The 13008-nt window shown below is 42.0% G+C and overlaps 1 protein-coding gene across 12 annotated transcripts in view; it reads left to right on the top strand.

Annotated features, from left to right (window-relative positions):
* LOC122766663 (ELKS/Rab6-interacting/CAST family member 1-like) overlaps positions 1 to 13008 on the top strand; it is a 100273-nt gene that overhangs the window by 55676 nt on the left and 31589 nt on the right. The window lies entirely within an intron of this gene.

The following is a 13008-nucleotide window of genomic DNA, read 5'->3' as shown; positions in this document are numbered from 1 at the left end:
TAAGACAGAACGTCAGCGTAACATTTGAGCGTGATATTAACCGATGCTTTTGCCTTTTAAGTGCGGCTGAAAGAGCTCCAGCAGGTCCAGTGATTCCATGTGTTTTTCTGCTTGTTTGTTTTTTACGTCCTCGCCGAGGCCGCGCAAACAAGGCACAATTTATCGGAACAACACTTTGGGCTGAAATAGAAGAAGAGGAGAAGGTCCGTGTTAGTGCTGTCCTGCCTGTTTAAACACGCCGTGGGACATCTTTTATTGTGGCATCATGGGAAAATGAGTGCATGCGGTGTGATTTAGGCGTCCTGCTCGCTGTCCTTGACATTTTCTACCTACATTGCATTTTTGTGTGTGTGTGTGTCTAGCAGTGTGTCCATTCACAGCCCAGGTGAGCCGGTTATTGGCCGTTTTATCACTGTAGTAATGACCCGTGTGATTATTACAGGCATCAGCGCTCCAGAATGCGTAGCCTTGTTTCCATATGTGAGCGTGCGCGCCCCGCACATGTGTTTGTTCGTGTGCTTGATTGATTTACGTCCGCTGGTCCTTTTATGACCGCACCGGCTCCGCGATGAGTCTTTATGTAACAAACAGGTGAATAGACGTACACATAATATGTCCTGTCCGTACGCACACCAACACAAACGCACAATAGCAACATGCAAACGCGCGTGCACACGCAGGCGATCTTACCCATGCGTGATTAGATTTATCCGTCTCCAGTCGGTAGTTCAGTCTGTGCTATCATTTAACGCGTGTCCCCCCGGCACACTGTATATACTCTGTACTCTGACTGTGAGTTTCCACTGATGGATCATACAGAGACCAGATGTTTGTTCTGAGCGTGTTTCTGTTGCAGATACACGGTCTACAATTGTATGGCAAATACTTAGCGTAGCTGCAAATACTCCGACCTTTATTTTAATCTTTAGCCATTTTTACTGCCACGTTCCATATTCAACAGGAACGTTGATTACAAAGTCATTTGTGACAGTAACAAGATACATTTTGTACCTGTGTGTAAGTGTTATTTCCTTTTCTTGGGCCACTTTTATTGATAACACCTTGGTAGCACACACTGGTAAGGGAAGAAGAAAAACAAGAAATATTTTTTTCCTACACTTCAAATCATTAAATCTGTGGTAGCAGACCTTGAAGAAGAGTTTGTTGCTCCCTGAACAGTGTTTCTACATTTTCAGGATAAATTATTTACTGTTGGTTAGGGTGTCAGCGTTGGCCAGCAGTTTTCTTTTAACTTGTGTTTTTTTTGTTTTTTTTTTGCTTAGTTGCTACCAAAGCTTCTTCGTTTCTACGGTTTTCACGTATGTGTCGTGGGTGGTTTTCTGATTAAAACACAGAACACGGCGGAAGCTGCTCTTTGAAGTGTTTGTTTGAATCGTCTTCAGAAGCCTGTGTAGAATTGTCACACTTGTGTGTTAGTGTTTAACAGCTCACTGGGATAAAAAAAAAAAGAGAAGCTCTACTTTTGCATTATACATGATATTTTCTAGGCTACGGGAAGATATTCTTCTCACATTTGGGATACTGTGCATTTCCATCCCAGTTAGCCCTCAGTGAAGAGTTTCGATGTTTCAGGTAGCTGCTGGTTGTCTGGCTGTGAGAAACGTCGATGACGCCACCGCTCATATTTTTCACAAGACATTAGGGTTTGGTCAGGGAGAGTACGTCATCCCTCTCTGGCTTTCTCCCACATGTAAAACACGAGATGTTTAAGGTGGCTGTGTCCTGTGTGTCCATATATCACAGTGTAATGCACATGAAACTGTCTCCGTGCACACAGGCTGCCATAACTCTGAGAGGTTTGATGTCTGATTTGTTGCCCAGTTTTACATTGGTGTAAGGTTTAATGTTACTGTAAGACATGATATATGATACTGCATGTTTCAGAGGTTTCTGGGACAGACACAGAATATATTAACACACACACACACGCAGAAATTTATTCCAAGTACAGCTGGAAGAAAGCACACACTCTCACTTGTTTCCTCCCTTTCCTTAATCTTATTGCCTCACACACACACACACAAGCACACTATAATGTCGTTATTACAGTGTCTGTGTTTAGTCTTTTTCACAAGCTCTCTGTCCATGTTTTCCTCAGCCTGTCACTGTGCTCGTCTTAAGTCTGAGACACTCACCGGCCACTTTATTAGGTACACTGGGTCAACTGCGTGTTTACACAAATAAGTAGTCAGCCAATGACATGGCAGCACCTCACTGCGTGTAGACCTGCTGCATTTCAACCTGAGCATAAGAAAGGTGATTTAAGTGACTTTAAATGTGCCAGCGATGGTCTGATTATTTTGGAAACAGCTGATTTACTGGAATTTTCTGTAGATTTTACAGAGAATGATCCAAAAAACGAGGAAATATCCAGTAAGTGGCAGTTGCTATTGAACTAAAATGCTAAGTCGATGCCAGAGGTCAGAGGAGAATGACCTAACGCACCTGATTTAAGATAGAAGTGCTCAAATAAACTCAAATAACCATTCATTACAACCAAGACCAACTCTGAATGCACAAAACACAAAACATCAGACCTCAAAGCAGATGAATGAGAGACCACAGATTTTGTTAGGTGTCTGTCCTGTGTGCCCAATTATGTGGCTGATAAGTGTTCATTCTTAGTTTATTTGTTTGTATGTCTGACATGAGTATATTATGCCATAAACATGGTCATACACATGTAAATAACAAGTAAATACCAACACACCCCAACGGAAGAGAATTACACACACACACATCTGCCCTGCAGTGCTCCAACATGTGACTTTCCCCACTGATAAATCACCTGCAGTGACCTTCACACATGCATGCACATGCTCATAAAGCACACAGACATATTTTCTTGGTGATATATATTAAAATACGGACATGGCTCGTTTTCTTCCCGGCATTGTGTGCACATGTGTTTGTAGAGCGTGGGCTTTGCAGGTGTGTGTGTGTGTGTGTGTGTGTGTGTGTGTGTGTGTGTGTGTGTGTGTGTGTGTGTGTGTGTGTGTGTGTGTGTGTGTGTGTGTGTGTGTGTGTGTGTGTGTGTGTGTGTGTGTGAAGCAGCACGGTGTCAAGTTTGAAATCCCAATCTGGATGAATTAGGGTCCGTTTGACTCTGTGCCGCTTTACTGACATTTCACACACCTCTGCACTGGTGTGCGGTGTTTTTTCATCCGTCTCTGTGACACAGACACAGACACATTTATGTTTCATGGCTCTGGTTTTTGTAGGTAACATACAAAGATGTTCTTTGGCTTTCACTGTGTTGGATTTTAAGGGAAGATAATAAATATTCTACACCTTTTAAAGCCCAGGAAGTTTGTTTTTAGAGTTTTGATTTGCATAAGCTGGATTTAATTGGTTGTAACTTGGCTGTGAGGAAAAAGAACATTTCGGCTACTTAAAGTCTTGTATTACTTTGGCGGTCTCTTAATAAGAGCCATAACCACAGCACAAGCAACTAAACACACACGTGTGGAATTAAACATTTAAAGTCTCACTTGACATTTGTGACACCGAGGCGTTTTCTCTGCGACCTTGTCACGCTGACTTTATTCAGGGTGAAAAGACCCGCGGTGTTTTAAACACAGCGTGATTTGTTGAGGTATAAACTGGCTTCACATCAGAATCTGTGGTTTTGAACTTTTTATACATCATGTGTGATTTGTTAGAGTCGATGTGACAGTGACAGCTTTATGAAGAATTATTGAAAACCTTTCCCCGCCGCTGTTCCAAGAAGCTGTTGAATTCGAGTCTTTCCATCGCAGGATTGCGTTTTCATGGAAGCTCATGTGTTTTACTGATCAGAACGGCCGCATACATAAATATTTTCTGTAAATTAATTTAAAATGCGGTTTGGCAAATATCTCCCCATTTTAAAGCAGTCAATTTATTTTACGGCTCTGACTCACTGATGGAGAGGAGAGGACAAAGACGTGGAGAAGAGACGTGGTACGGGGATTGACACGAAACAAGTAGTGGACAAAAACAGAGGAAGAAAAGCGAATGAAGAGGTCAGAGCGAGGGTTATAAATTTCTTTTTTTGAGGGCAGAGAGACTGAAGGAGGATAATAAAATGAAAGAAAAGAAGCTGAAATGCTTTTCTGGCAGAGAGAAAAGGAAGGAAAGCAATGAGGAGAAAGACAGCTGTCCAACAACAACTCGCTTGAGCCAACAGGGCTGTGTGATATCCCGAAAAAATGATATTACCTTCATCTCTGTCTCCCGTGCTCTTTCCGTTCATCTATCAATCTTTCTACGGTAAATATTGAACATATAAGCACTTATTGCACACAAACATCCTCCTTTACCTTCATTTCCTGATCCTAGTCTTTTACCAGACAAAAATGAAATTGCATATATTAATGGAAGAGTGAGACACTGGGAGGTTGTTAAGGACTTTGTCACGTTAGTGATGCTTAAAAATCACATTTATTACAAATAATAACACTGCTCTATAGAAACAGAGGCAAGTGATGCACTTGTCCATGTTTGTTTTTGGTAGTGCTAATGGTCAAGGCTTCCAATAATGAGTCACATCACTTTTGTTTGCTTTTGTCAGGAGAATAATATGATATTGTAGTTGCTTTGTCTGCATGTGGGAGGCTGCTTCAGGCTAATAACACGACTACCAGCAACACCGATGGGGTTTTTTTGGAACAGGATCTTCTAAGGAAGTATATACCTAAAATAATAATTATATAAATGAAGCCTAGTAGATTAAATGTACTCTAGGGTTTTGTTTTCTCTCATTTTTGTAGTAGAAGTTAGACATTGTTTCGATAGATTTATTAATAATTGGCCGATTAATTCTTTTCTCCTTAGAAAATTGAAAAATGCTGCAAAATTTATGTAAAAGTTAAATTAGAAAGACGTTTTTTTTGATGTCTTGTATTTATAATATAATATTTATAATGTCTATTTATATCTATAACAGATATAATATGCAGTTTGATAAGCAGTTTTGTGCATTTGTTGATATTAAACTGTTAATTTAAGCGGTTGGAGGGAGGAAAATAGAATAAATCATATATAGGCTGCACTGATTTTCAATCATCGGTATGGACCGTAGAAAAACCTATATGCATTGACCTCTGTTGTGTAGGTGTGCTGTTTCTGCTGTTGTCTCACACACACCGAGTCTTGAAGCATGTGGACATCCTCCGCTCGGGGAACTCTGTACACGCACACTGTACCTTGAATGACGTGTATGATTAGAGCATAAAAAAGTCTGCAGGAGCAGCAGCAAGTCGCTGCTCCGTCTTGTGGCTCCTGCTGTCAGAGCCTTGTCTGATGCCTCAAGGTGAACACTATAAATTCGCTTTATTTCTCCTTTGCTGCTCTGCTCTTCCTTTTATCTCTCTCCCTGCCTCCCTGTAAACTTCAACCCACTCCTTGCACCCCTTCCGTCATTCCACCTCTCATTCTTCCTATCCCTCCCTCCCTACCTCACTCACTCCATCCCTCTCTCGCTCTGGTATTCCTCTCTCCCCCCCCATCCTCCTTCATTTCTCACTCCTTGCATCCTGGCTTCCCTCCATTCCTCCGTTCTGCTTGCCATCCATCTTCTCTCGTCTAAACCTACATCTGTCAAGAAATGCTGTTATTGAAGGATTTCAGTCGAGCATTAATTCGTCCATTCATTCATTTTGTTTTGTCACTTCGTTCCAAAAATAATCAATGATTGTAATCAAACGATTCTGCTCTCAACACGTCTGTTATTTGGGCGACGGCTCCGCTCTTTGCGGCCAGGAAGTCATCACTAACAGAACAACACTTGCACACACACATATTCTAGTGCGGCATTCTTAGTGAGGACATAATGCATTTTATAGCCCTTAAGCGTAACTTTACCCATCAAAGCTAAACGCCAAACCGGGTCTTAACCCTGAAAAACCCATTTAAAATTGTGAAGATCAGCCAAAGTGTCCCAAATGTTTCACTTCCCACTGTGTTTTTTGGTCCTCACAAAGATACACATACAAGCTCACACACACATTCACTCACAAAAAAAACCTGACAAGACGGGATGACTTCTGAGAAGATTTCGCTCCCAGAGGAATGCTGGGAGATTTACGTACACACACACACATCCTCCCACACTAACGCATGAACACATGCTTATGGCAGTCCTCTAAACGCAGAGAAGAGAGCTTTGATCCTGTCAGACAGCAATGAGATTAATCCACACTGTGCCAAAACCAGTATGTGTAATTGTTGTGTGTTGTTGTGTGTGTATGGCAGACATGTTGAGAGCTTAGTGTGACAAAAATGGGGGCTCATGGTTCTGACACTTCGCTGAAAACAGGGCGCCCTGCTCTTTCTTTCGTCCTCCCCTCTTAGCACTTGGTTTTTTACCCTCTCTCTGTCTTCGTCTGTCCTCTTTGATTTATTTTCTTCTCCCTTGTGAGAGACTGGGAGAGAGATTCGAATCAGGAAAATAGAGGCTATAAAAGATGTGCTACAGTTCAAAGTTGCATTTAAATAATAGGGTTTTCTGAAGCTTTGCAAACTTCAGCTGAAATTGCTACAGAAAAAAAAGGAGGGCCTCTTTTTATTGTCCTGACCTTTTGCATTATAATGTGTCGTTATGATGTCACTCATTGCATGTGTCTGCGCATGTATTCCAGAGCTGCTGCAATTAAAAGAGTTAAAAAAAAAAAAGAAAAAGAATGTAAGAACTGAAAACAGGAGAGCGGGAAGGCAATCGAACACATCAGAACCAAAAGAAACAAGTGGAGAAAAAGAGCAGATAAAGGAAAAAGGGATGCGGCAAAACCTCAGCTGATTACACGTTGTTCATGCCAGGCCATCAAACAGATCATTAAACAGCAATTAAAGAGGAAGACGGCGCAATGAAGAGGGAAAACATATCAAAAAAGTAGAAAACAAAACACACACTTTTTTCAATCCCTCTGATTGTATGTTACAACTGCCAAGCGATTACTTTTCTATTCTGGAAATAATGAAGCGGTGGTGGACAGACAAACAGAGGAGGACGGGACGGACCAGTGGAAGAATTGTGATTGTTAAAGTGAAGGAGAAAGACACACAGGATTTTTAAGATTTGATTTTGTGTGAAGTGAAAGTCCGACCCATGGCACTGCTGCAGAAACTGAGCACTTAATATGTAATCAATCAGTTATTTGGCTTTTTATATTGCAATAAAAACAGCACTTTAGCTTTTAAAGATAATGAAAATATCGCATGGTGTTGTTTGCAATTAAATGTGGCTGGTGTTTGTACTTTGCCACACTTGAGTGCAGTAAAAACAGAATAAAAAGGCAGTTATATTTTTTTTTTAGCTTCAGTTCCTTACCTACAAAAAGTGCTAGATTCAACCCTTCAAACTGCTAAAATGTATTATTTACATATATATATAGTCGTGGTTGAGGATTTTAACATTAATGTGTGTTAATGTGTGTCCTGATCATGTGACCTGGTCTTATTGTGTGGTCTATCTGCAGTTCATCTGGTCAGTTCTCTCTTCCACTGCGGCTCAGTTCCCGGCTGCTTGTTAATGTTAACATCATTAACAAGGATTCTTCCTGAGGTTTTAATTCTAAGGAGTTGACCGCGCTCCTCTCACTCCGCCCCTGGAAATGGAGGCTCCATTAAAAACCAATCGTCCCAAACCAACGCCTCATTCCTGGCTAAATGACATGCACGTCGTGCTGCCAGACAAGAGCGCAGGTGGACAAAGTACAAGCTGCAGGTATCCTTCCACATGTTGAAGGACAGCTGGCAGCGTTACCAGGACGCCGTTAAAGAACTAAAAGACCAAATATTTTTCTCAGAAATCATTTGATCTTACTTGCCACATGTTCTCTTTAGCACCATCTACTCAATTGTTCCCCGTCCCAGAATATGTCAGTATGGAAGCCCCCTCTGAACCTTTTGAGGATTTTCTCCACTTTTTGCTTGATGAAGTTGTCAACAAGACCTCTCATCTCACCTCCTTGATCTGTCCATCTCTGTCCATCTCTGTCCATCTCTGTGCCCTGGTCTGCTGTCTTCAGTCAGTTTCAGCCTGTGGCCCTCTCATTTTTAAACTAGACTATAGCAGTCTCTCCACTAGTGTAGTACCCCGTGTTTTGAAACATGCTGTAGTCACAATTACAATCCTTCTTGAAGAGGAATGTTATTCATTAGGTGTTTCACTCTGGGTTTAACTCAGTGCAGAGACTGCACTGAGTTAACCTTGTTCTTCTTGATTTGACCTTTGACTTTAGTGTACCTTAGCAGAAATGAGTAATTTCCCATCCTAAGCACTGGGTTGGCATTAAAGGTTCGGCCTGAGACAGGTCTGACAGAACTTTCTGCATCAGTCTGAATGTGTTTACTGCAGTGTCTCTCCACTGTGGGGCGCCACAAGGTTCTATTCTGGGACCCCTCCTTTTTTGTTCTTCTTCTTGCTGCTTCTACTTTTAGGGGGTCGCCACAGCTGATCATCTGCCACCATCTTGTCCTAACACGTGTTTTTGTGTTGGGTTTATGCAGATGACTGCCAAATGTATGTACCCCCTGACGCGTAGTGATTTGATGACCGCGGCCTTGCACGTGCACGTCTTGGCTGAATGTGATTTTTATAGTGATTACTCTAAAATGATGAACGTTTACATCAGCAGCTCTTTGCCAAAATCCTAGTGTTTATGACATCCATCTCAGGGAAACCACACAACCGTTAAACTTGACAGACGTACTTGATTTCGCAGCGCTGAAGAATGTGTGAAGTTGTGTCCGTCTTGTTGTTGTTCCAGTGCAGTCTGCTTGAACACATGATAGAGCTGTACGACAGAATGTCCATTGATCACAGGTGACCACAGACTGTCATTCTGCATCTGCCACTTGACTGTGTGTTTTAACAAACATTAGAGGGTCCCAGGTGTCCAGCACTGTGACCAGGTGTTGTTAGAGGAGCGAGTTTGTGCTGACAGATTGTAAGCAGATGTCTCGCTCTCTGTAGTTCAGCATAAAAATGGATTTAGTGTTAAGAAAAGCTGCATCTTTAGTCACACTTCACTATGTGTGTGTGTGTGTGTGTGTGGTCCCGTGAACTCCCGCAGACCATGGATAATGATTTCTTTACACCTTTCTTATTAGTCACAGTGTGTTTTTTTTTCCTGTGTGTTTTTTTTTAAACGTGTGTGTCTGAGATACAGGCAGAGACTAGGAGGTGAAGGAGCGAGCGAGCGAAGAGAAAACCCTGTTTGAGTGAAAAGGGGGAAATATGTCAAATCCAGATCCTCATTCTGTCGTGCAGTAGTCCCACCTGCCCTCGCTCTCACCATCCTCTCACTGCCTTTGTGTCTCTGCCTCATTTTCCTGCTACTCTTCCCCCCTCTCCTTCTATCCGTTCGTGTCCCCATTCACTTCTCTTTGATTTGTTTTCCCTCCAAATCCTCCTGTTATTTTATTCGTTTTTCCTGTCAGTGCTGTTTCTCTCTCTCTCTCTCTCTCTCTCTCTCTCTCTCTCTCTCTCTCTCTCTGTGTGTGTGTAAGTCTTCTTGCCGTCTTTCTTTAAGCCTCTCTGATGTACAACAGCTCCTTGAGGCTTTTCTCTCCCTCTTTGACACACACACACACACACACACACACACACACAGAGGTATCCTGTACACCAGCTCTAACACTCTCTCTTTCTCTCACTTTTTCAGTTTCTCTCCCCATATTTACGTCCAGTGTCTCTGACCCACTTCCATCGGGGTTGACAGCCACAGCAAATCTTACCTTTGTTTCACATTATACAATGGGGTGCTTTAACCCTTTGTGCCTGTGCCGCAGGTGCACACATGGTAAATTTGCCGTGGGAATAACACACAACTCCTTATACGGACATCCTGGGATTGTGTGTTTATAGGTCACATATTCAGGCTTTAAAATGTGTTGCGATTCACATTATATTGCATTTTTAGTTAGCAATAATTGTGCAGAAGTCACAAAATTAAATTAAAATTTGTTTTTCTTTTCTTTTTGTTCATAAAAATGAGCCAAGTGAATTTTGAATTGTGTCCAAATTTCAAATTCAATCCCATTTTAAACATTTTGAGTACTTTAGCTCAGGTGTGTTTATATAGTTGTAGTATTCTAAAACAGCCAAAACGCTCTGTGTTGTGTCAGGATGGTTTATTGGCAGAAATGCAGTATAGTAACCAATAAGTGTATAAAATTGTAGCCTTAGAATCAGCCATTTACACTACAGCAGCATGAGCAGATATAAACCAGGCAGAGTATGAGTTTCATGTTTTCAAAAGGAATCAAAAATACACAAACAACAAAAATCCCACGTCCTTTCTGGTATGCGAAGGCCACTGTAGTTCCCTGATGCACTCGGGGAAAAGGAGGCAGAAAGAAGGAGTCCTTTGTTTGTTTAAATCTGCAATCTCACCATTAGATGTAACTAATTCATACATGCTGGATTTTTTTCCTGAGTCAAAGATAAAAACAAATCACAAGCTTGCTGCCTGCCGGACAGAATGTATGCATACTTTTTTTTTCACACACAGACGTTTTTGTCATTACAAACAATTTTCCAGATCAGTAAACACAATTTGGTTTTGGCGTTGAATAAAAGCAGAGGGGACATTCCTTTTTTTGCTGCAATTATCAATCATCTTTTTTTTGTGTGTGTGCCATTATCCCTTTGTTGTGTTTAATGTCGCATTCTCAGTGTACATAAGGGTTAGGGTAACTGTGGTAGGTGTCAGTCTTTTTCTCAAATCACTGCTGTTAATAAAAACTTTGTATGATGGAGAGCAGCAGTGAATGGTTTATTATAAATCTGTCTTTGCTTTGATGCTGCACATAGAAGCAGACCAGCATGAAATGTTTCATAAAGCTTGCACTGATCTGAAACTGTGTGTGTTTTAAAAGGTGTATGACATTTTAAAGAGGCCTTCATTCTTGCTTCTTATATCTGTTTCTTTCTTACTATTGAGTACTGGAGTTGCGCAGCAGCAGCAGCAGTTCACACCTTCAGCGTGTGTGTTTGTGTGTGAGAGCAGACGAGAATAGGATCGAAGCCTGGTGCTCGATAGTTGTGTACTCCGGCACAGAAGCTGTCAGCTAAGAGAAAAGCACTTCTCTAAAAGGGGGCCCCACTCTTTAGACACATAAACTAAAGTAATGAGTGTTTGTGTGTGTTTATATGCCTGCATTTATATCACTTTCCCCCCATTCTACTTCTTTTTGTTACCCCTTCTTTTTCAAATAAAAGCTAAATAATGTTAATGAGGGAAAGCAGCTTGCACCCAGGTCGCCCCTCATTACTTCTCATTTACAGTAAGTCACTTATATCTTGGGAATCCTTCTACATTTTGAATGCTCTGTGTTTAAGCAGCTTCATCATCATTCTGGTCGTCGTTTAGAGGAAGTGGCTGAGTCTACTTTTGATTGCTTGACTTCAGAGACAGATAGAACTTGTGATAAATACAACGATCCAAAGAGAGGAGAACAAATCAATACTCTTCAAGCATAAAAAGATTTAAATATTTGAAGTTAATAAAGGATAGAAAGACAAAGAGTGACACTCAACATGCTAACAAATAGCTGTCCTGGGTCAACCTGAAAACGGCTAATGTTAACAGGCTGAAAGGGGCAGGCACACTTTATTCAATTAATCAATTCCCGGCTAGAGCTTGCATACTGGGACAAGGACAGTCTAATAAAAGTGTATAACTGTGCATGAAAACTTGCTGACTTTTGAGTTGGTTTTGGCAAAATCTCAAAATCCTTTGGCAAAATCTTTCCATTGAGGACGTTTGTGCATGCACTGTAAAGCTCCCCTCACAGAAATGAGGTCGAGCTTGACGAGCACCACATCCTGCTGGGGTAAAAGAGTAAACGGTGGTGTCCTGCGAGAGGCCACATGTGTAACCGGATCAGACCGTGTCACAGAAAACAACTGCTTTGTTCAGTAAGAAACAGAGAGAGAGAGAGAGAGAGAGAGAGAGAGGGGGCGATTAAAAATAGCTCTGTGTTTGTCTTAGACAAAGACTGGCCATTGTCATACAGCACTGAATCTACTTTGCACACACGTCTCTCTAACACATACAAATGCACAGGAGTAAGCCTCGGATTCTTGGAGACAACCTGTGAACACACACACACACACACACACACACACACACACACACACACACACACACTACTCTCAAGTACATCCTTATAAGCACATGGACACACATGGAAACACATGCTGTCATAACACAGCCATACAGCTATCATTGAACACACACGCACGCACACACACACACACACACTGGAGCGACAGCATGAAAGAGACAATGCAGCACACACTGGAAGCTGCTTTAATGTGTGTGTGTGTGTGGAAATATGTGTGTGATCTAAGACCAGGCTTTGGTGTTTCTGATAAAACGAGGGGCCTTAAGTGGTTTTAGGGCGGGAGGGGGGAGAGAGAGCCTCTGTGCTTGTGTGTCTGCACTCGTGTGTGTCGGGGTCAGGTGTCTGGTGCACTTGTGTGTTTCTGCTTACTGTCTACCTTGTCGCCACGGCGATGACATCATGGCACACGACTGGCGAACAATGGAAAACTTCCCCATCTTCACAGACAGCGAGAGGGGGAAGAGGTGGAGAGATAGAGGGAGTGACGGAGGACGGGGGTGAAGTGAAGAGGAGGATGGGTGAGAGGTACTGATAGTGAATGAGTGAGCGAGAGGGAAGGAAATATTCATACAATACATGTGTGGCTGTTTTACGACTCGACACCTGCATCAAACAAACATGGCACTGTGTCGTCATTGCTAATCCAGAACTTTCTGTCCTAGTGTTTTAGGGCAATGTGGAGGCCAGTTTCTATATCATAGCAGTCAGTCTCGTCAGACTTCCAGACTGAAATGTGCTCACATGCTGCTTGAATGTAGGATAATGCAATTTGTGGCCGAGGAGACAAACAGTCTCAGAAGTCACTGACAGAGGCCACAGGTTTTTATTGCCTCCCGCGACGCTATGACGCAGAAGAGGGATGGAAATTAGCGT

The sequence above is a fragment of the Solea senegalensis genome, linkage group LG3 (assembly GCF_019176455.1).
Source record: "Solea senegalensis isolate Sse05_10M linkage group LG3, IFAPA_SoseM_1, whole genome shotgun sequence".
Taxonomy (NCBI): domain Eukaryota; kingdom Metazoa; phylum Chordata; class Actinopteri; order Pleuronectiformes; family Soleidae; genus Solea; species Solea senegalensis.
This window is presented reverse-complemented; position numbering and strand designations above follow the sequence as displayed.